Below are 22,704 nucleotides of genomic sequence, written 5' to 3'. Positions count from 1 at the left end.
TGCCCTCGATGGGCACCAGAGTGTCCAGAACCGTGTCCGGACTGGTCATGGGTAGACCCATGGTGGTGTGCGGAACTGGATCCAGCCCTGTCATGGGTTGAGCCAGATTGTCTACCTGAATGTTCAGAGTGTCCTTCGCTGTCGCTGGCCTGACTGCTGCTGGACCCCCGACGTGTGGTCGTCCTGGATCCTGAAGACGATGGTCGGTGTCCAGTGCCCGAGTGTGTGTGGCTGTCAGGTGACTGCTCATGGGGGGATTGCTGTCTTCCTCTTGAGCTCGATCCTGACTGCCCCTGGGATGAGGCGTGGTGTCCTCGCGAGGATGTCTCTGCATGATGTGAGCCTGATTGTCTAGAGGTGTCTGCAGACCGTCCATGACTAGATCCCTGTCTTCTGCTGGCATGAGAGCCTGAGTGTCCCTGGGTGTGCTCAGAGTGCCCATGCTGGGCTTGCTGCCCTCGATGGGCACCAGAGTGTCCAGAACCGTGTCCGGACTGGTCATGGGTAGACCCATGGTGGTGTGCGGAACTGGATCCAGCCCTGTCATGGGTTGAGCCAGATTGTCTACCTGAATGTTCAGAGTGTCCTTCGCTGTCGCTGGCCTGACTGCTGCTGGACCCCCGACGTGTGGTCGTCCTGGATCCTGAAGACGATGGTCGGTGTCCAGTGCCCGAGTGTGTGTGGCTGTCAGGTGACTGCTCATGCGGGGATTGCTGTCTTCCTCTTGAGCTCGATCCTGACTGCCCCTGGGATGAGGCGTGGTGTCCTCGCGAGGATGTCTCTGCATGATGTGAGCCTGATTGTCTAGAGGTGTCTGCAGACCGTCCATGACTAGATCCCTGTCTTCTGCTGGCATGAGAGCCTGAGTGTCCCTGGGTGTGCTCAGAGTGCCCATGCTGGGCTTGCTGCCCTCGATGGGCACCAGAGTGTCCAGAACCGTGTCCGGACTGGTCATGGGTAGACCCATGGTGGTGTGCGGAACTGGATCCAGCCCTGTCATGGGTTGAGCCAGATTGTCTACCTGAATGTTCAGAGTGTCCTTCGCTGTCGCTGGCCTGACTGCTGCTGGACCCCCGACGTGTGGTCGTCCTGGATCCTGAAGACGATGGTCGGTGTCCAGTGCCCGAGTGTGTGTGGCTGTCAGGTGACTGCTCATGGGGGGATTGCTGTCTTCCTCTTGAGCTCGATCCTGACTGCCCCTGGGATGAGGCGTGGTGTCCTCGCGAGGATGTCTCTGCATGATGTGAGCCTGATTGTCTAGAGGTGTCTGCAGACCGTCCATGACTAGATCCCTGTCTTCTGCTGGCATGAGAGCCTGAGTGTCCCTGGGTGTGCTCAGAGTGCCCATGCTGGGCTTGCTGCCCTCGATGGGCACCAGAGTGTCCAGAACCGTGTCCGGACTGGTCATGGGTAGACCCATGGTGGTGTGCGGAACTGGATCCAGCCCTGTCATGGGTTGAGCCAGATTGTCTACCTGAATGTTCAGAGTGTCCTTCGCTGTCGCTGGCCTGACTGCTGCTGGACCCCCGACGTGTGGTCGTCCTGGATCCTGAAGACGATGGTCGGTGTCCAGTGCCCGAGTGTCTGTGGCTGTCAGGTGACTGCTCATGGGGGGATTGCTGTCTTCCTCTTGAGCTCGATCCTGACTGCCCCTGGGATGAGGCGTGGTGTCCTCGCGAGGATGTCTCTGCATGATGTGAGCCTGATTGTCTAGAGGTGTCTGCAGACCGTCCATGACTAGATCCCTGTCTTCTGCTGGCATGAGAGCCTGAGTGTCCCTGGGTGTGCTCAGAGTGCCCATGCTGGGCTTGCTGCCCTCGATGGGCACCAGAGTGTCCAGAACCGTGTCCGGACTGGTCATGGGTAGACCCATGGTGGTGTGCGGAACTGGATCCAGCCCTGTCATGGGTTGAGCCAGATTGTCTACCTGAATGTTCAGAGTGTCCTTCGCTGTCGCTGGCCTGACTGCTGCTGGACCCCCGACGTGTGGTCGTCCTGGATCCTGAAGACGATGGTCGGTGTCCAGTGCCCGAGTGTCTGTGGCTGTCAGGTGACTGCTCATGGGGGGATTGCTGTCTTCCTCTTGAGCTCGATCCTGACTGCCCCTGGGATGAGGCGTGGTGTCCTCGCGAGGATGTCTCTGCATGATGTGAGCCTGATTGTCTAGAGGTGTCTGCAGACCGTCCATGACTAGATCCCTGTCTTCTGCTGGCATGAGAGCCTGAGTGTCCCTGGGTGTGCTCAGAGTGCCCATGCTGGGCTTGCTGCCCTCGATGGGCACCAGAGTGTCCAGAACCGTGTCCGGACTGGTCATGGGTAGACCCATGGTGGTGTGCGGAACTGGATCCAGCCCTGTCATGGGTTGGGCCAGATTGTCTACCTGAATGTTCAGAGTGTCCTTCGCTGTCGCTGGCCTGACTGCTGCTGGACCCCCGATGTGTGGTCGTCCTGGATCCTGAAGACGATGGTCGGTGTCCAGTGCCCGAGTGTGTGTGGCTGTCAGGTGACTGCTCATGCGGGGATTGCTGTCTTCCTCTTGAGCTCGATCCTGACTGCCTCTGGGATGAGGCGTGGTGTCCTCGCGAGGATGTCTCTGCATGATGTGAGCCTGATTGTCTAGAGGTGTCTGCAGACCGTCCATGACTAGATCCCTGTCTTCTGCTGGCATGAGAGCCTGAGTGTCCCTGGGTGTGCTCAGAGTGCCCATGCTGGGCTTGCTGCCCTCGATGGGCACCAGAGTGTCCAGAACCGTGTCCGGACTGGTCATGGGTAGACCCATGGTGGTGTGCGGAACTGGATCCAGCCCTGTCATGGGTTGAGCCAGATTGTCTACCTGAATGTTCAGAGTGTCCTTCGCTGTCGCTGGCCTGACTGCTGCTGGACCCCCGACGTGTGGTCGTCCTGGATCCTGAAGACGATGGTCGGTGTCCAGTGCCCGAGTGTGTGTGGCTGTCAGGTGACTGCTCATGGGGGGATTGCTGTCTTCCTCTTGAGCTCGATCCTGACTGCCCCTGGGATGAGGCGTGGTGTCCTCGCGAGGATGTCTCTGCATGATGTGAGCCTGATTGTCTAGAGGTGTCTGCAGACCGTCCATGACTAGATCCCTGTCTTCTGCTGGCATGAGAGCCTGAGTGTCCCTGGGTGTGCTCAGAGTGCCCATGCTGGGCTTGCTGCCCTCGATGGGCACCAGAGTGTCCAGAACCGTGTCCGGACTGGTCATGGGTAGACCCATGGTGGTGTGCGGAACTGGATCCAGCCCTGTCATGGGTTGAGCCAGATTGTCTACCTGAATGTTCAGAGTGTCCTTCGCTGTCGCTGGCCTGACTGCTGCTGGACCCCCGACGTGTGGTCGTCCTGGATCCTGAAGACGATGGTCGGTGTCCAGTGCCCGAGTGTCTGTGGCTGTCAGGTGACTGCTCATGGGGGGATTGCTGTCTTCCTCTTGAGCTCGATCCTGACTGCCCCTGGGATGAGGCGTGGTGTCCTCGCGAGGATGTCTCTGCATGATGTGAGCCTGATTGTCTAGAGGTGTCTGCAGACCGTCCATGACTAGATCCCTGTCTTCTGCTGGCATGAGAGCCTGAGTGTCCCTGGGTGTGCTCAGAGTGCCCATGATGGGCTTGCTGCCCTCGATGGGCACCAGAGTGTCCAGAACCGTGTCCGGACTGGTCATGGGTAGACCCATGGTGGTGTGCGGAACTGGATCCAGCCCTGTCATGGGTTGGGCCAGATTGTCTACCTGAATGTTCAGAGTGTCCTTCGCTGTCGCTGGCCTGACTGCTGCTGGACCCCCGATGTGTGGTCGTCCTGGATCCTGAAGACGATGGTCGGTGTCCAGTGCCCGAGTGTGTGTGGCTGTCAGGTGACTGCTCATGCGGGGATTGCTGTCTTCCTCTTGAGCTCGATCCTGACTGCCTCTGGGATGAGGCGTGGTGTCCTCGCGAGGATGTCTCTGCATGATGTGAGCCTGATTGTCTAGAGGTGTCTGCAGACCGTCCATGACTAGATCCCTGTCTTCTGCTGGCATGAGAGCCTGAGTGTCCCTGGGTGTGCTCAGAGTGCCCATGCTGGGCTTGCTGCCCTCGATGGGCACCAGAGTGTCCAGAACCGTGTCCGGACTGGTCATGGGTAGACCCATGGTGGTGTGCGGAACTGGATCCAGCCCTGTCATGGGTTGAGCCAGATTGTCTACCTGAATGTTCAGAGTGTCCTTCGCTGTCGCTGGCCTGACTGCTGCTGGACCCCCGACGTGTGGTCGTCCTGGATCCTGAAGACGATGGTCGGTGTCCAGTGCCCGAGTGTGTGTGGCTGTCAGGTGACTGCTCATGGGGGGATTGCTGTCTTCCTCTTGAGCTCGATCCTGACTGCCCCTGGGATGAGGCGTGGTGTCCTCGCGAGGATGTCTCTGCATGATGTGAGCCTGATTGTCTAGAGGTGTCTGCAGACCGTCCATGACTAGATCCCTGTCTTCTGCTGGCATGAGAGCCTGAGTGTCCCTGGGTGTGCTCAGAGTGCCCATGCTGGGCTTGCTGCCCTCGATGGGCACCAGAGTGTCCAGAACCGTGTCCGGACTGGTCATGGGTAGACCCATGGTGGTGTGCGGAACTGGATCCAGCCCTGTCATGGGTTGAGCCAGATTGTCTACCTGAATGTTCAGAGTGTCCTTCGCTGTCGCTGGCCTGACTGCTGCTGGACCCCCGACGTGTGGTCGTCCTGGATCCTGAAGACGATGGTCGGTGTCCAGTGCCCGAGTGTCTGTGGCTGACAGCTGACTGCTCATGCGGGGATTGCTGTCTTCCTCTTGAGCTCGATCCTGACTGCCCCTGGGATGAGGCGTGGTGTCCTCGCGAGGATGTCTCTGCATGATGTGAGCCTGATTGTCTAGAGGTGTCTGCAGACCGTCCATGACTAGATCCCTGTCTTCTGCTGGCATGAGAGCCTGAGTGTCCCTGGGTGTGCTCAGAGTGCCCATGCTGGGCTTGCTGCCCTCGATGGGCACCAGAGTGTCCAGAACCGTGTCTGGACTGGTCATGGGTAGACCCATGGTGGTGTGCGGAACTGGATCCAGCCCTGTCATGGGTTGAGCCAGATTGTCTACCTGAATGTTCAGAGTGTCCTTCGCTGTCGCTGGCCTGACTGCTGCTGGACCCCCGACGTGTGGTCGTCCTGGATCCTGAAGACGATGGTCGGTGTCCAGTGCCCGAGTGTCTGTGGCTGTCAGGTGACTGCTCATGCGGGGATTGCTGTCTTCCTCTTGAGCTCGATCCTGACTGCCCCTGGGATGAGGCGTGGTGTCCTCGCGAGGATGTCTCTGCATGATGTGAGCCTGATTGTCTAGAGGTGTCTGCAGACCGTCCATGACTAGATCCCTGTCTTCTGCTGGCATGAGAGCCTGAGTGTCCCTGGGTGTGCTCAGAGTGCCCATGCTGGGCTTGCTGCCCTCGATGGGCACCAGAGTGTCCAGAACCGTGTCCGGACTGGTCATGGGTAGACCCATGGTGGTGTGCGGAACTGGATCCAGCCCTGTCATGGGTTGGGCCAGATTGTCTACCTGAATGTTCAGAGTGTCCTTCGCTGTCGCTGGCCTGACTGCTGCTGGACCCCCGACGTGTGGTCGTCCTGGATCCTGAAGACGATGGTCGGTGTCCAGTGCCCGAGTGTGTGTGGCTGTCAGGTGACTGCTCATGCGGGGATTGCTGTCTTCCTCTTGAGCTCGATCCTGACTGCCCCTGGGATGAGGCGTGGTGTCCTCGCGAGGATGTCTCTGCATGATGTGAGCCTGATTGTCTAGAGGTGTCTGCAGACCGTCCATGACTAGATCCCTGTCTTCTGCTGGCATGAGAGCCTGAGTGTCCCTGGGTGTGCTCAGAGTGCCCATGCTGGGCTTGCTGCCCTCGATGGGCACCAGAGTGTCCAGAACCGTGTCCGGACTGGTCATGGGTAGACCCATGGTGGTGTGCGGAACTGGATCCAGCCCTGTCATGGGTTGAGCCAGATTGTCTACCTGAATGTTCAGAGTGTCCTTCGCTGTCGCTGGCCTGACTGCTGCTGGACCCCCGACGTGTGGTCGTCCTGGATCCTGAAGAAGATGGTCGGTGTCCAGTGCCCGAGTGTGTGTGGCTGTCAGGTGACTGCTCATGCGGGGATTGCTGTCTTCCTCTTGAGCTCGATCCTGACTGCCCCTGGGATGAGGCGTGGTGTCCTCGCGAGGATGTCTCTGCATGATGTGAGCCTGATTGTCTAGAGGTGTCTGCAGACCGTCCATGACTAGATCCCTGTCTTCTGCTGGCATGAGAGCCTGAGTGTCCCTGGGTGTGCTCAGAGTGCCCATGCTGGGCTTGCTGCCCTCGATGGGCACCAGAGTGTCCAGAACCGTGTCCGGACTGGTCATGGGTAGACCCATGGTGGTGTGCGGAACTGGATCCAGCCCTGTCATGGGTTGAGCCAGATTGTCTACCTGAATGTTCAGAGTGTCCTTCGCTGTCGCTGGCCTGACTGCTGCTGGACCCCCGACGTGTGGTCGTCCTGGATCCTGAAGACGATGGTCGGTGTCCAGTGCCCGAGTGTGTGTGGCTGTCAGGTGACTGCTCATGGGGGGATTGCTGTCTTCCTCTTGAGCTCGATCCTGACTGCCCCTGGGATGAGGCGTGGTGTCCTCGCGAGGATGTCTCTGCATGATGTGAGCCTGATTGTCTAGAGGTGTCTGCAGACCGTCCATGACTAGATCCCTGTCTTCTGCTGGCATGAGAGCCTGAGTGTCCCTGGGTGTGCTCAGAGTGCCCATGCTGGGCTTGCTGCCCTCGATGGGCACCAGAGTGTCCAGAACCGTGTCCGGACTGGTCATGGGTAGACCCATGGTGGTGTGCGGAACTGGATCCAGCCCTGTCATGGGTTGAGCCAGATTGTCTACCTGAATGTTCAGAGTGTCCTTCGCTGTCGCTGGCCTGACTGCTGCTGGACCCCCGACGTGTGGTCGTCCTGGATCCTGAAGACGATGGTCGGTGTCCAGTGCCCGAGTGTGTGTGGCTGTCAGGTGACTGCTCATGCGGGGATTGCTGTCTTCCTCTTGAGCTCGATCCTGACTGCCCCTGGGATGAGGCGTGGTGTCCTCGCGAGGATGTCTCTGCATGATGTGAGCCTGATTGTCTAGAGGTGTCTGCAGACCGTCCATGACTAGATCCCTGTCTTCTGCTGGCATGAGAGCCTGAGTGTCCCTGGGTGTGCTCAGAGTGCCCATGCTGGGCTTGCTGCCCTCGATGGGCACCAGAGTGTCCAGAACCGTGTCCGGACTGGTCATGGGTAGACCCATGGTGGTGTGCGGAACTGGATCCAGCCCTGTCATGGGTTGAGCCAGATTGTCTACCTGAATGTTCAGAGTGTCCTTCGCTGTCGCTGGCCTGACTGCTGCTGGACCCCCGACGTGTGGTCGTCCTGGATCCTGAAGACGATGGTCGGTGTCCAGTGCCCGAGTGTGTGTGGCTGTCAGCTGACTGCTCATGCGGGGATTGCTGTCTTCCTCTTGAGCTCGATCCTGACTGCCCCTGGGATGAGGCGTGGTGTCCTCGCGAGGATGTCTCTGCATGATGTGAGCCTGATTGTCTAGAGGTGTCTGCAGACCGTCCATGACTAGATCCCTGTCTTCTGCTGGCATGAGAGCCTGAGTGTCCCTGGGTGTGCTCAGAGTGCCCATGCTGGGCTTGCTGCCCTCGATGGGCACCAGAGTGTCCAGAACCGTGTCCGGACTGGTCATGGGTAGACCCATGGTGGTGTGCGGAACTGGATCCAGCCCTGTCATGGGTTGAGCCAGATTGTCTACCTGAATGTTCAGAGTGTCCTTCGCTGTCGCTGGCCTGACTGCTGCTGGACCCCCGACGTGTGGTCGTCCTGGATCCTGAAGACGATGGTCGGTGTCCAGTGCCCGAGTGTGTGTGGCTGTCAGGTGACTGCTCATGCGGGGATTGCTGTCTTCCTCTTGAGCTCGATCCTGACTGCCCCTGGGATGAGGCGTGGTGTCCTCGCGAGGATGTCTCTGCATGATGTGAGCCTGATTGTCTAGAGGTGTCTGCAGACCGTCCATGACTAGATCCCTGTCTTCTGCTGGCATGAGAGCCTGAGTGTCCCTGGGTGTGCTCAGAGTGCCCATGCTGGGCTTGCTGCCCTCGATGGGCACCAGAGTGTCCAGAACCGTGTCCGGACTGGTCATGGGTAGACCCATGGTGGTGTGCGGAACTGGATCCAGCCCTGTCATGGGTTGAGCCAGATTGTCTACCTGAATGTTCAGAGTGTCCTTCGCTGTCGCTGGCCTGACTGCTGCTGGACCCCCGACGTGTGGTCGTCCTGGATCCTGAAGACGATGGTCGGTGTCCAGTGCCCGAGTGTCTGTGGCTGTCAGGTGACTGCTCATGGGGGGATTGCTGTCTTCCTCTTGAGCTCGATCCTGACTGCCCCTGGGATGAGGCGTGGTGTCCTCGCGAGGATGTCTCTGCATGATGTGAGCCTGATTGTCTAGAGGTGTCTGCAGACCGTCCATGACTAGATCCCTGTCTTCTGCTGGCATGAGAGCCTGAGTGTCCCTGGGTGTGCTCAGAGTGCCCATGCTGGGCTTGCTGCCCTCGATGGGCACCAGAGTGTCCAGAACCGTGTCCGGACTGGTCATGGGTAGACCCATGGTGGTGTGCGGAACTGGATCCAGCCCTGTCATGGGTTGAGCCAGATTGTCTACCTGAATGTTCAGAGTGTCCTTCGCTGTCGCTGGCCTGACTGCTGCTGGACCCCCGACGTGTGGTCGTCCTGGATCCTGAAGACGATGGTCGGTGTCCAGTGCCCGAGTGTGTGTGGCTGTCAGGTGACTGCTCATGCGGGGATTGCTGTCTTCCTCTTGAGCTCGATCCTGACTGCCCCTGGGATGAGGCGTGGTGTCCTCGCGAGGATGTCTCTGCATGATGTGAGCCTGATTGTCTAGAGGTGTCTGCAGACCGTCCATGACTAGATCCCTGTCTTCTGCTGGCATGAGAGCCTGAGTGTCCCTGGGTGTGCTCAGAGTGCCCATGCTGGGCTTGCTGCCCTCGATGGGCACCAGAGTGTCCAGAACCGTGTCCGGACTGGTCATGGGTAGACCCATGGTGGTGTGCGGAACTGGATCCAGCCCTGTCATGGGTTGAGCCAGATTGTCTACCTGAATGTTCAGAGTGTCCTTCGCTGTCGCTGGCCTGACTGCTGCTGGACCCCCGACGTGTGGTCGTCCTGGATCCTGAAGACGATGGTCGGTGTCCAGTGCCCGAGTGTCTGTGGCTGTCAGGTGACTGCTCATGCGGGGATTGCTGTCTTCCTCTTGAGCTCGATCCTGACTGCCCCTGGGATGAGGCGTGGTGTCCTCGCGAGGATGTCTCTGCATGATGTGAGCCTGATTGTCTAGTGGTGTCTGCAGGCGGTCCATGACTAGATCCCTGTCTTTTATTCACTCTTGTGTCTGAATTTCCATGGATAGACTCAGGTGGCTCTTGATGCGCTGTCTGCCCTTGATGAGACCCAAAATATCCAAAGCTATCTCCTGACTGGCCTTGCGCAGATCTATGGTTGTTTCCTGACCCAGACTCTGATTGTGACTCTGAATCTTCTGAGGGTTCCTCGCTGTCACTGTTCTGATTATTGCCGGTCCCTAGGTATCTGACTATTTTGGCATTTGAGGTGTAATGTTCATACTTATTTTGAGACTTTTTTTTCTTCTGACCTGTATATCTCTCCATTCTTAAACTTTCCTCTGTTGAATTTAACTCTAAATTTTCAGTATTTTTATTTTTTCCCAATTGATTGTCCTTTTTCCTGTAAGTATTATCTTCAGGTGCATATGAGTCACTATACCTTGTTTTTTCCAATTTTGCACACAGTGATCCTGTGTTTTCATAATTAACTCCATCATCTTTGCCTTTATTTCCCTTGTTTGGGCTAACACTTGAGTGTTGCCTTCTTCCTTGTACTTCAGTAGAACTTGACCTACTTTTCCTTTTTCCTCTTTTGTCGTGTTTTTTCCTCCCATATGTGTCTCTATGTCTGCAAGGAGATGTATCATCTTTTTTATTTTTTCTTTCAGAACTAGACCCATGCCTTTTCTCCCCTCTTCCTATTGGGCTTTTGGATCTTGCTTTTCCCCCTTTCCTGTCACTCTTTGAATGCCTGGATTTTCTCTCTCTATCCTCTTCCTCCTCTTTTTCTTTTATATCATGTTCTCCACGTTTCTTTTCGTGTCCCTTCTTTTTCTGCTTTTGTCCTGATGCTTGGAAATTTGGTCTCTTTTTAGAGTGATAGTATGCTTTAGCCAACTTGAATACCATCAGAAAAAATTCTTCAAAGTCTAATTTGTGGTTGTGGTCTATGTCAAGGATATCCATGAATACTTCAGCAGTGTCTGGGTCATCTGGATTCTGTACAGAATATATATAGAAGGGAGGGTCCATTAGGCAGACTCACATGGTCAAATAAATAATGCAAAATCAATTTAGGGAATGTGAATTTTTGCTACTTAAATTGAAAACAAATCAGGTGTTTTTTTCCTTAATATAGTTTAGCTTATTGTGACTCTGGAGAAAATGAGAGGTAATAGAGTAAAAGAAACAAATATTAAATACATGTGGTGACTTGAAGAGATTTGTTGGCCAAGTTCCTCTTTTTCCTACTTCAAATATCAAAAGGTTATAAAGCCAATAATTGAACTTTCTTTTATACTATCTTTTAAACTATCTTTTATACTATCTTAATGTTCATTATGTAGAAAGAATTTGTGAAGGTCTAACTAATTGGTATTTATTTCTTTGTCATTAAATATTCATATTATCATCCTTCATAGAGGGTATGTGTATGGTGGATATAAAGATATAAAGGGAGAAATCAAATTTATATCTGTTTTGAAATGCTATCAATTCAATTTTGTGAGATTATTAATGAATCCTGAGGTGTTATACTCTAATCCTGGCAAATATCTTTACCTTCAGGATTGGGCGAATCTCTATTTCCAGAAGTTCCTTCAGCTCTTCTTTGCTCAGTGTGTCAGTTTCTTTGTCTGTTTTTGAGTATTGTTGGAATAGGTCAATGATGGCAATGATGTTTTCCAGAAGAGTAGACATCCTTTGGAAATATAGGTGAACCTAGAAAGAAGAAATAAAAGTTTACTTTTCTTGTACTATTTTTTTTAGGTCATATCAATTATTATTGTGACTTTTCACATTTTAAACCTACATTATCTCCTAAAGTTCATCTTTTAAAATGGAAGTTAACTATGAAAACTTAGCTTTACTATGTGCATAGTGAAAATCAACAAGAGAGTTTGAATGAATTATGAAATCTGTCTATTTCTTGTTCATGAACCTATTTATAGCAGGATTTAGATAGTCTCATAGACCTCACTGTTATATGGTGTCTGCAGACCGTCCATGACTAGATCCCTGTCTTCTTCTGGCATCAGAGTCTGAGTGTCCCTGGGTGTGCTCAGAGTGCCCATGCTGGGCTTGCTGCCCTCGATGGGTACCAGAGTGTCCAGAACTGTGTCCTGACTGGTCATGGGTAGACCCATGGTGGTGTGCGGAACTGGATCCAGCCCTGTCATGGGGCTGGATAAGACCATCCTTCTTGCCCATAGTAGAATAGTAGGAAGCCACTGATCAAAAGCAGCAGAATTTACTCATACCAATTTGCTGAAAACTCAATTCTCTAGAAGCCAATTTGCTAATTGATTAGAGAGATAATTTCCTGAAAGCCAAGTGACTGAGACTCTAATTGAACATTCTTTTTCTTTTCCCTAACAATTCATGATGATTACAATTGCATGGTATGACTTTAATGGCTTTTCCATACTATAAAAAATTTTTTGTTGACTGGCTTTTACTTTGCCACTTAAGAAATAGCATGGCATATAGAGTTTTGGAAATATTTTAGACCAATTAGAAATTTTGTGGTAAAGGAGATATTTGGGTTTAAAATGGAAAACCAGGAAGGAACTAACCTTATTGATTAGTTGAATACTTTGAGGTAAAGGGAGTTGTGCAATGTATCTAACAGGGGCATCCTTAGTGCTGCCATGGAGGCAGGAGAGGCTCCTGCCACTGCTGCTGCACTAGAAGCCATTAGCCCAGCTTGTGGCTGAGCGGAGCTCCCCTTGAGGGAGCGCACTGACCACCAGGGGGCAGCTCCTGCGTTGAGCGTCTGCCTCCTGATGGTCAGTGTGTGTTATACCGACTGGTTGTTCCTGGTCGTTCCGCTGTTAGGGTCAATTTTCACATTTCCCTTTTATTATATAGGATGATCCTAGTTGAAAGCTCAGCAAGGCAGAAAGAATGAAGAAAAAGTAAAAGAGCAAATGTGTGGGGAAATAAAAATGGATAATGATTGCATAAAATCAGCAGCAGCAGCATCATATCTTTCAGGATTTAGGATTGATAGAACTCAGATACATAACAGTCCTATATAATAAAACCCTAATATGCAAATCAACTGAATGGTGGAATGACTGGTCACTATGATGAGCACTGACCACCAGGGGGCAGACACTCAGGAGCTGCCCCCTGGTGGTCAGTGCACTCCCACAAGGGGAGCGCCGCTCAGCCAGAAGCTGGGCTCACAGCCGGCAAGCGCAGAGGTGGTGGCAGGAGCCTCTCCTGCCTCTGTAACAGTGCTAAGGAACAGCGAGCTGAGCAGTAAGGAGAAGCAAGTAAGTGGGCGGTAAGGAACGAGGAGTTCCAGACTGTGAGAGGGACCCCGAACTGCGAGAGGGATGTCTGACTGTTAGCTTAGGCCTGATTCCTGGCCTAAGTCAGACATCCCCCGAGGGGTCCCAGATTGTGAGAGGGCAACAGGCCGGGCTGATGGACCTCCCACCCCAGTGCATGAATTTCATGCACCAGGCCTCTAGTATCAGATAAGGCTAGAGCGGGTAAATGGAGTCCAAAGTATTGTAGGATACTTTAATGTTTGAGTTTGGTTAAAGTATTTTTTAATATACTCAGTAACTCGAGGACAGATGCTGTTTTTTCTAGGGCAAGCATAACAATAAGAGTAAGGAAATATGTAATTAATAATCTAGTATGTGGAAAATTAACTAACAAATACTTAATTCATCCAAAAAAGTCAAGAAGAGAAAAGGAAAGTAAAACAGGTGAGATAATAGAAACCAACTAACACTATGGTAAATTTAAATCCAATAGTACAGTAATAACAATGAATATAAATGGACTAAATACTCATTTAAAAACAAAGTTTTGTCAGTCTAGCATTTAAAAAAACTGTATGCTGCCTATAAGAGACACACATTAAATATGACAATAGTTGAAAGTAAGAGGATAGAAAAGGATAGTATTAAACATTAAAATAATTCTGTTGTTACTATGTTAATATTTGTAGAGTAGACTTTAAGGCAAAAAGCATTACTAGGGGAATATTTCATACCAATTAAAGGTCAATTCATTAGAAAGATATAAAAAATCTAAGTTAATATGTACCTAATAACATAGTCTCAAAAGACATAAAACAAAAACTGATGGAATTATAAAAAGAACTAGACAAATCTATAATCAAAGTAGGTAAACACACCTCTCTCAGCAACTGATAAAACAAAAGAACAAAAATTGTAATGATATAGATTTCCACAAAATTATTAATGAAAAACATTAACATATTGAACACTGCGCCTAACAAATCTAGAATACACATCTTTTTGAAATAACCATGAAACATTTTAAAATTTACTGTATGCTGGTTCATAAAGCAATTTTGAACAAATTGTAAAGTATTTAAATAAGTGGAAAATTATGCTTTGTTCATAATCTCAGTGTTGTTAAGATGTCACTGTCAATTCACATGTAGATGTAATAAAATCCCATTCAGAACATCTGAAGGTTTTTTTTTTTTATGTGACATCTCTGGAGAAGTCACATTTTCTTTTTTTAAAAATAATTTTTAAAAAATATATTTTTATTGATTTCAGAGAAGTAGAGAGAGATAGAAACATCAGTGATTAGAGAGAATCATTGATTGCCTGCCTTCTGCATGTTCCATACTGGGGATTGAGCTGCAACCTGGGCATACACCCTGACAGAGAATTGAACCGTGACCTCCTGGTTCATAGGTTGATGCTCAACCACTGAGACATGCCGGCTGGGCCCTCTGAAGTTTTAAAAGTAAATATTGATAAAGTAATTTCTAAAATTTATATGAAGGTCAAGATGAACCAAGACAACTTTGATGAAGACAGACTTTGTGGACATACTAGTACTAGATGTCAAAGTGTATTATAAAGGAAGACAGCATGACATCAGTGGAAAGCTGAACAAATGGATCAGCGAAAGGTAATATAGTCCAAAATTAGACATATATCACTCTGGACATTTGATTTATGACAAAGGTGATGGTGCTGAGTTCATTGGATTTCCATAAGAAAAAGAAATTAGTTCTCAAGTGGATCTTACATGTAAAAGTAAAAGAAGATAACATAGGAGAATATCTTCAAGAACTTGGGTAGAAAAATACCTTTTAAATAAAACTCATAAAGAGAAAAATTGAACTGTATTAAAAGTAGGAATCCTTGTTAAAGCAGGGAAGAGAAATCCACAGAGTGGAAGCATATATGCAACACATTTAACAAATAAAGAGCTGTTTGACATCAATCTTAGTAATATTTTCTTGGCTCTGTCTCCGTGGGAAAGGGGAAAAGAAGCAAAAATAAACAAATTAGACTACATAAAAACTAAAACGTTTTTGCACAGTGAAGGAAGCCATCAATAAAATGATAACTTACTAAATGGGAGGAGATATTCACAAATGATAAGGGGTTAATATTCAAAATATATAAGGAACTCACACAACTTAACATAAAAATAATAAGCAATACAACTTAAAAAGTGAGCAGATGATGTGAATAGACATTTCTCCAAAGAGCATGTAGAGACAGCCAACACACCAACAGACATATCACCAGGGAAATGTAAATCAAAACCACAATGAGATATCACCCAACTGTTGTCAGAATGGCTATTATCAAAAAATCAACAAACAAGTGTTGGCAAGGATGTGGAAAAAAGAAAAGCTTTGTGCACTATTAGTGTGATTACAAATTAATGCATCTACTATGGAAAACAGTATGAAAATTACTCAAAAAAGTAAAAATAGAGCTCCCATATGACACGGCAAACCACTGTTGGGTATTTATCTGAAAAAAACAAAAACACTACTTCTAAAAGATATATGCACCCTTCTGTTCATTGCAGCATTATTTACAATAGCCAAGAAAATATGGAAGCAAGCAAGGTGTCTATTGATCAATGAATGGATAAAGCATATGTGGTACAGATATATAATGAAATATTTATCAGCAATAAAAAAGGAATGAAATCTTGCCATTTTCAACAATAGGAATGGATTTAGCGGGTAATTTTGCCAAGTAATATATTTCAGACAGAGAAAGATAAATACCATATGATTTCACTTATTTGTGCGAGCTAAAAAAACAAAAAACAAATGAATAAACCAAACCAAACAGAAACAGATCCATAGATACAGAGAACAAGCTGATAATTGCCAAAGGGGAGGGAGGTGGGTAGATGGTGAAAAAAGATGGGGATAACAACTAGATTTTGGCTCTAGCAAAGATTTTTTTCTCACCATTTCTATTATTCCCATCATCTCTTACCTAAAACTATAGCCCATCCATCTCTCTGCTCTGACTCTTGTGGTCTTATTATCCCTTTTTCCACTTAGCAGCCCAGAATGATATTTTTAAGACATGCCCTCAATTGTGTTACTGCCCCAGTTAATGACTTCTCATCTACTTAAAATGATGTACAAACTCTGCTATGCTCCTTCTTATATGGTCTACCCCAGTCTGTCTTTCTGACATCACCATATACTCCCTGTTCCTCTAGTTAGATATACTCTAGGCACACCAGCTTCTTTTTTTCTTCAAAATAGTTTACTTCTGCTTTAAAATCTTGCCCCTTGCCTTGACTGGTTCTTTTTGTCTTTAAGATCTCAGCTCAAAAGATGATTTGCTAGAGAGGTATTTCCTGGCCATTCTTTTCCTGCATCTAAAGTTCTCTCCTCTTATTATTCTACCTCATCACTCACTTATTTTCTTCATTATTTTTATTACTCTGTGAAATTTTACTTATTCATCATTTACTGAAAGTCTTCCCCTACTAAAATGTAACCTCTTAAGAGTAGGGAGATTATCTTGTTCACTGTTGCATAATCAGTTAACAGCAGCACTTGGCAAATATAAGGTAGTTAATATATATTTGTTGAATGAATGAATAAATGGAAACTACAACAATATGAAGAGAATACTAAGTAGCCTCATAGAAAAAATGTATGCCCTTATTTTTCTTCTGTATTGAAATAAACTTTTAGTAACAGCTCCACCCAAGGTAAAGAACCCCGTACACTAAGCATATCAAACTCTCGGCCTGCAGGCTGCATGCCTGGTTTATTTGGCCCATGTTGGCCCTTGAGTTTGACATGCTTGTCCCACACCCAGAACTTTTTGCCTTGGAGTACAAGAACATCCAGAATTCTACCTTGCCACCAAGTAGGCAAAGCTAGATGCATTCCCTCTTACTTACTTCACCAGAAGAGCAAGTAGAATGTAGCCAGAAGGAGCTTGCTGGGTGCTGAAGTCTGTGATAATAACCTTTTTATAGATGGCCTGTCCAAGGAGGAGCCATCCTCTGTGGGTTGGTCTGATTCATTTCTAACCAAACCCAGATCCACCCATATCTCCACCTCTATTTCTCTACTGATATGTGTTTACTTCTTAACTTCCTCACGTACTCATCTGTACTTGCTTAAGTTCCAAAATTATATGAACCCCATATATTGGAGAATTTATGGAAGGTTTCCTTTAGCTATCATAGATTCTTTGTGTGCAGGGTTCACACTTACTTTTTAAAAATTGACTTGGTAGGTGCTTGGTAAATATCTATTGATAAATGCACTATCTTATTCTTGTCCTTAAAGGGATAGAATATACATTTATGGAAAACTTCAATTTATGGTAGGAAGACATCACAAGCACCTACCTGCATTAAAAAAAATCCTCATCCAAGGACATGCTTAGAGAAAGAGAGAGAGAGAGAGAGAGAGAGAGAGAGAGAGAGAGAGAGAGAGAGAGAAACATCGATTGGTTGCCTTCCATACACTCCCCAACTGGGAATTGAACCTGCATCCCAGGTATATTCCCTGACTGGGAACCAAACTGGCAACCTTCCAATACACAGGACCATGGTCAACCAACCAACTGAGCAACTCCAATCAGGCTGCATGTCCCTTTTTATTAATGAATTCCATTGCTGGATACTGGGAGAACTTACCGTGGGATGAATGTTCATCTAGAAATTATGATGAAGGGAGAGAAAAGAGGCAAATTTAATTTTGTCTTTTCAAAAGAGAGCAAGACAATGAGCTTTTGGATTATAAGTGGTAAGCACTAGGATCTAGCATGAGTTTATTAGGTAAGAATCATTAGTCTATTTTACATTGTTTTCAAGCTTATCACATTGGTGTATCAGAGACATGTTCCACATCTTCTTCCTCTGGGTTAAAGCATGCTTTTATTTTTCATTTATTCTCAAAAATATACAGGAGACTCCTATTTTGACCTTACTCTTGGTTTCCAGACCATGTAGGACCTTACATCTCTATTTGAATGTGTCTTGTTACCTCTGTCCTTAGTGTTTAAATCTGAACTTATTATCATGCCCTATAACAAAATGTACTTCTTACAGATGTCCACATGTTGGTTAATTACATCCCCATCCACTGATTTTCTCAAGCTACACAAAGTAATTTTTTACTACTCCCCATTCTTTTCCTCCATAAACATGCCACATCATGTAAACTGAACCTAGCCTTATATTCTTTGTATGTGGGCCTATTCCCTATATCCAGTGCTGCAATTTTAATTCTGGACCTCACCATCTTTTAACTGAGTATTTGTAAACAGTGTCACAACTAGCCCCTCTACGAATAGGCTGCCTGAATCACCTAATATTATCCTGTCATTCCCTCCATGGCTTCTCCTTGCCTATAGAATTCCAAACTCCTTTACTGTCATACAAGCTCCTTCACAATAGGTACAAATCTGTAGATACTAGCTGCTTATCTTATCACCTCTATTTTATGTGAAAGACACTCTAGACTGATTAAAATTCCTTGGATGGCCTGACCGCTTTGGCTCAGCAGATAGAGCGTCGGCCTGTGGACTTAAGGGTCCCAGGTTCGATTCTGGTCAAGGGCATATACCTTGGTTGCGGGCACATACCCAGTAGGGAGTGTGCAGGAGGCAGCTGATCGATGTTTCTCTCTCATCGATGTTTCTGACTCTCTCTATCCCACTTCCTTCTTCTCTGTAAAAAATCAATAAAATATATTTAAAAAATTCCTTGGATGAACCTTTTGTGGTCCACCACTGTTCACAATCTCTGAATGCTGTCCTTACTAACTGGACAGTCCCTCAACCTTATCTTCTCTTCATCTTTGAAGACGCATCATCTTCTTCATAAAGCCTTACCTGATATCTACAAATAGATTGCTATTCCCGCATATACAGTATTATGTATTTATCTCTCTTGTAGCACCGGTAATGTTTTATTTTAATTATTTGCTTATGTGCCTGCACCCCACCTCCCAAATTGTGTTTCTTCTTACTTTGTATTGCCTGGGTTGCAATCATCTTTAGTGTGCTAGGACCCTATAACAATTCTTAGGACATGATCAGATAAGAAACGCAAGTTTGTAGATTATCTTATTTAGAGCCAATGAGATAGAAAAATGTTTGGGGTTTTAAAAACTTTGTTTAATATTCTCATTTCTAACTTTATTTGACCATGACTTCTTTCTTTTGTGGAACATTAATTAACATTCACAGAACACAGATCTTCATTTTCTCCTCCTCTTGGTTTTAATTGTCTTTGTGTGCATGTAGCTATTGTGTTTTTGTCTCTCTCTCACCATGCTGTAATAATAATAACAGTATGATGTTTCATGCCTATTATGTGCCAATAATGTACTAAGATTTTGCACATATTGCTTCTAATGTTCAGAACAATATCATGAGGTCATCATTATCATCCCTATTTTTGAGATGAGGAAACTGATAGGAATATGATGCCCTAGGTTACCCAGTGAGTAAGTTACAAAACTAGGATCAATTCCAGGTCTTCTGATTCCAACTCCTACACTATTTCCACGACATCACGTTGTACTGGGTGTGGACTACTCTTTTTTTTTGTTATCTTTCTTTATATGTTTACTATTTAAAACATTGTTTCTCTCAAAGTGCCCCAAGTCCTGGGCATTCTTATCTGTGGGTATTATTGCAGAAGCAGCAGAAAGAAAAGACCAGGGAGAGTGAGTGAGCTGAGAAAAGTGGAGTCCAGAGAGTGGCAAGGAAGGAGTAAACTGGGATCTAACCTTTTGATGGCCTGAAGATCCAAATCTTGCATATTTATGTTATTATGGAGGGCAGTCTCTAAGAGTCTGTTTCAGGACTGTTTTGTTGACCATGTTATGATAATTATATTTTATCAATAACTTGGATGAAAATGTCAACAGATGGCAAAATTTCTTAGGATAGACTGAGGATTTGAGAAGATTTCAGCTTGTCTCACCAAATAGCTCAAATTTCATAAGATGAATTTTACAGAAATGAAAGTAAAATTCTGACTTTGCTAAATTCAACATCATAACGATTGGGAAGAACTCATGAGTCAAAAAGGGTATGGTGACAGTGACAGTGTGATGTAGTAGCCGAAAAGGTAATGCTTGATTTGGGTTGCATTAAAAGATGTATTAGCCAGAACAACATAAGTGGCAGTGTTGTTCTCTTGGCATTTGTCAGCTTGTTTCTGTGACTGTTTGTTCAGGTCTGATGACCACTTTTCAATAGGGATGTGGACAGTTGTTACGTATTCTGAGTAAAGTAAGGAGGATGATTAGGTAGATGAAGGAACCAAGTGAAAAGCAGGTAGATAGGAGATGGATATCTGTCTTCATTATATGAATGGCGGTTATATGGAAGAGAGATTATACTTGAGTTGTATCAAAAACTCAGATAAATGGATAGAACCCATTGGAGGCATATTTTGGCTTTGTACAAGGAAGAATTTTTTAATATCAGAATTGTCCAAACATGAAAATCATTATCTTTGGAGCTAGTTCGTTCTCTGTCACTGCCTAGAGGATCTTGAACTGGATGAGATGTTAGCAATTAACTAGTCTAGTCTCCTCATATTGTAGTTGAAGACAAGTAGGTCTAGTGTTGTATGACTGATAAATCTAAGCATTGGGACCCAGGCCTCCAACCCAGGACTTTTCTTTCCAAATCCTCTATGCATCACACCAGGTTATATCAGTTACTTGGAGATGAGATGGGGATATTTTGGAGGGGTGTTAAGTAGAGGAATATTGGGTGGAAGTCTGATAAGTCCCTGTTTCAACCTGAGAGCTGTAATTCTAAGATCCAAGTAAATCTATGTTTTAATTGAATTTATTGGGGTGACATTGGTTAATGAAATTATATCGGTTTCAGGTGTACAGTCTATAATACATAATCTGTGTATTGTGTGTTCACCAACCCTCAAGTAAATATCTTGATTCAGCTCAGCTCAGATGGCTCTTTGTCCAGTGCAGGTTAGTAACTGTAGGGAAACAGGACTATCAATTGTATTTCATAGTATGAACTGGACAGCCTTTGGGTTTCAATGCCCTACTTCTTGCCAACGGAGCTGATCCCTCTGGCATTTTAGCTTTTCACATTCAGCATCCCAAAGTGTTTTTTCTTTAAGCCTTTAAAATTAGTGTTCATTGAATAGTGAACTTGGAGATGCATCTTCTCTATCCTCAGAGAGAATCTATTCTTCATTTCATTGCTATGAGACAATGAAATGGTTTCAGATGTGTTTTGGTGTTTGCATTTACATATTGTGTCTGTCAGGATTGGCTTAGGAATGAAGAAAACTCCACAAAGTCAGTAGTTATTGACAAATCACCAATTATAGGATTTCAATTTCAGTCATTCAATTGTTCATCCCTCGTATTTTGTTCAATTGTTGGAAAGGCGTGATGTTGCCATAATGCCTCTGGGCTGCTGATGTGGGTCAGGCTGTCCTAGTTTAAGGGATCAGCCCTTTGAGATGTGTGACTGAGGCTGTAGGAGTGAAGGGGAGTTGGACTTTGTGGTTAAAAGATTTCCTAAAAGAGTTGTCGTCATCTCCTGGGAGGTGCTCTTTTGTGGTTGAAGTTTTTCCAGATTGAATATTCTCATGGATTCCTTGGCATAGTTATAGCTGATGTTCCTGTTTAATCATATAATTGTGGAGTAGTAGCTGACAAGGACATGTTTACTGGGAGCATGTATTTGGACAAAAGTGAAGGAAAGTAATGTTGATCCCAATAAAAATTTTCAAGTTGCCTATAGTGACCTCAGATTCTGTTTTCTTCAGCTTCTTCTCTCTCTCTCTCTCTCTCTCTCTCTCTCTCTCTCACTCTCTTGTCATTTAAGCTTCTGCAGAAGCAGAAGTGACATACACAGACATACACACACACAATGAAAATTTGTGTGAGACAGACAGAACAGGGAAAATTACAATGAAAGCTAAATCTTTGGAATAGTGAAGACATTCTCAAGGAAGTACTTATATCAATAAGCTATTATTTTTTTCTAAAAATTATGGTGGTTTGTTGAATTCCTTTGATACAATTGCAGAGATGGCCAGAAGCATTGTAGGTTGTGAAGGGAGTTACATTTATGCAGTAACTGTGTTATAGGAAAGCTTTTTTCTAATGATTAGGAACAAAAGCAATAACAGAAAAAAAATAATAGCTGGAATAATGGAAGTTAAGGAAAAAGTCTTCATGATTTACTTTTGAATGGTTATCAACAGAGAGATTGTGAGATTTTTAGAGTGGCCATATTAGCAAGACTAGTATCAGTAGTAAAAGAAGGATCAGTTACCATTCTGTGTCCCATAGGAACAGTGAGTTTGGTGACAAGTGGTACAGCATTAAGAAACTGAAAAAAAAAAAAAAAAAAAAGAATCCAAGAACAAGCTAGACAGGGACATTATAGTCATTCTGAACCGATTTTACCAATGTCATTGTTCAGCCAGCGTCTAGGATAGGCCAGTGACTACAGGAGAATGTGGAAGATCAGAAGGGTTTGGAACTTGGAATAAATTCCCACTCCTCTTTCTTACCTGCTCCCTTGTGTTTAGGGACATTATAGACACATAGTTTAGGATGTATTCTGGAGGCACATTTTCTGCAGGTATCTTAGGGAAGCTCTGATTAAGAGATAGGCCAGGGTATTAAGAGATGAATGAATCAGTTATTCATTAAACAAGCATTTGTTTTCAGCTAACTTCTCACCAGTCACCATGCTTGTCAGAGGACTATCAATGAAGAAGACATGCGTCCTGTCCTCAAAGAGTTCATAATCTAATGAAGAAAGCAGACATGTAAACAATGTGATGTGTGTTATCATAAAGGCATTTATAAATTATTATGCGAGAACAGATGAGGAAGCAACTCGTTCTCTTCTATTTTTAACATTTTCCCTCAGCTTTATTGAAGAATAATTGACAGATATAATTATATACACTTAAAGCATACAATGTTCTGATTTGATACACATTGTGGAGTGATTACCAACATTGAGATAATTAATCA

At 46.2% G+C, this 22,704-nt stretch overlaps 1 long non-coding RNA gene across 1 annotated transcript; it reads right to left on the bottom strand.

Moving 5' to 3' along the window:
* Window positions 1–9,376: 9,376 nt before the first annotated feature.
* On the bottom strand, window positions 9,377–16,640 carry LOC138995762 (uncharacterized). Its single transcript, XR_011468666.1, has 3 exons — window positions 16,602–16,640; window positions 10,983–11,141; window positions 9,377–10,421 (listed from the first exon to the last, which is right to left on the bottom strand). It is a non-coding gene; the product is annotated as an uncharacterized lncRNA (long non-coding RNA).
* Between the last annotated feature and the right edge of the window lie 6,064 nt (window positions 16,641–22,704).

Source organism: Myotis yumanensis, unplaced genomic scaffold (assembly GCF_028538775.1).
Source record: "Myotis yumanensis isolate MYYU_CA2020_CCGP unplaced genomic scaffold, mMyoYum1.0.hap1 SCAF_17, whole genome shotgun sequence".
NCBI classification, from domain to species: Eukaryota; Metazoa; Chordata; class Mammalia; order Chiroptera; family Vespertilionidae; genus Myotis; species Myotis yumanensis.
The sequence above is the reverse complement of the archived record's forward strand: the minus strand, read 5'-3'. Positions and strand labels throughout refer to the sequence as shown.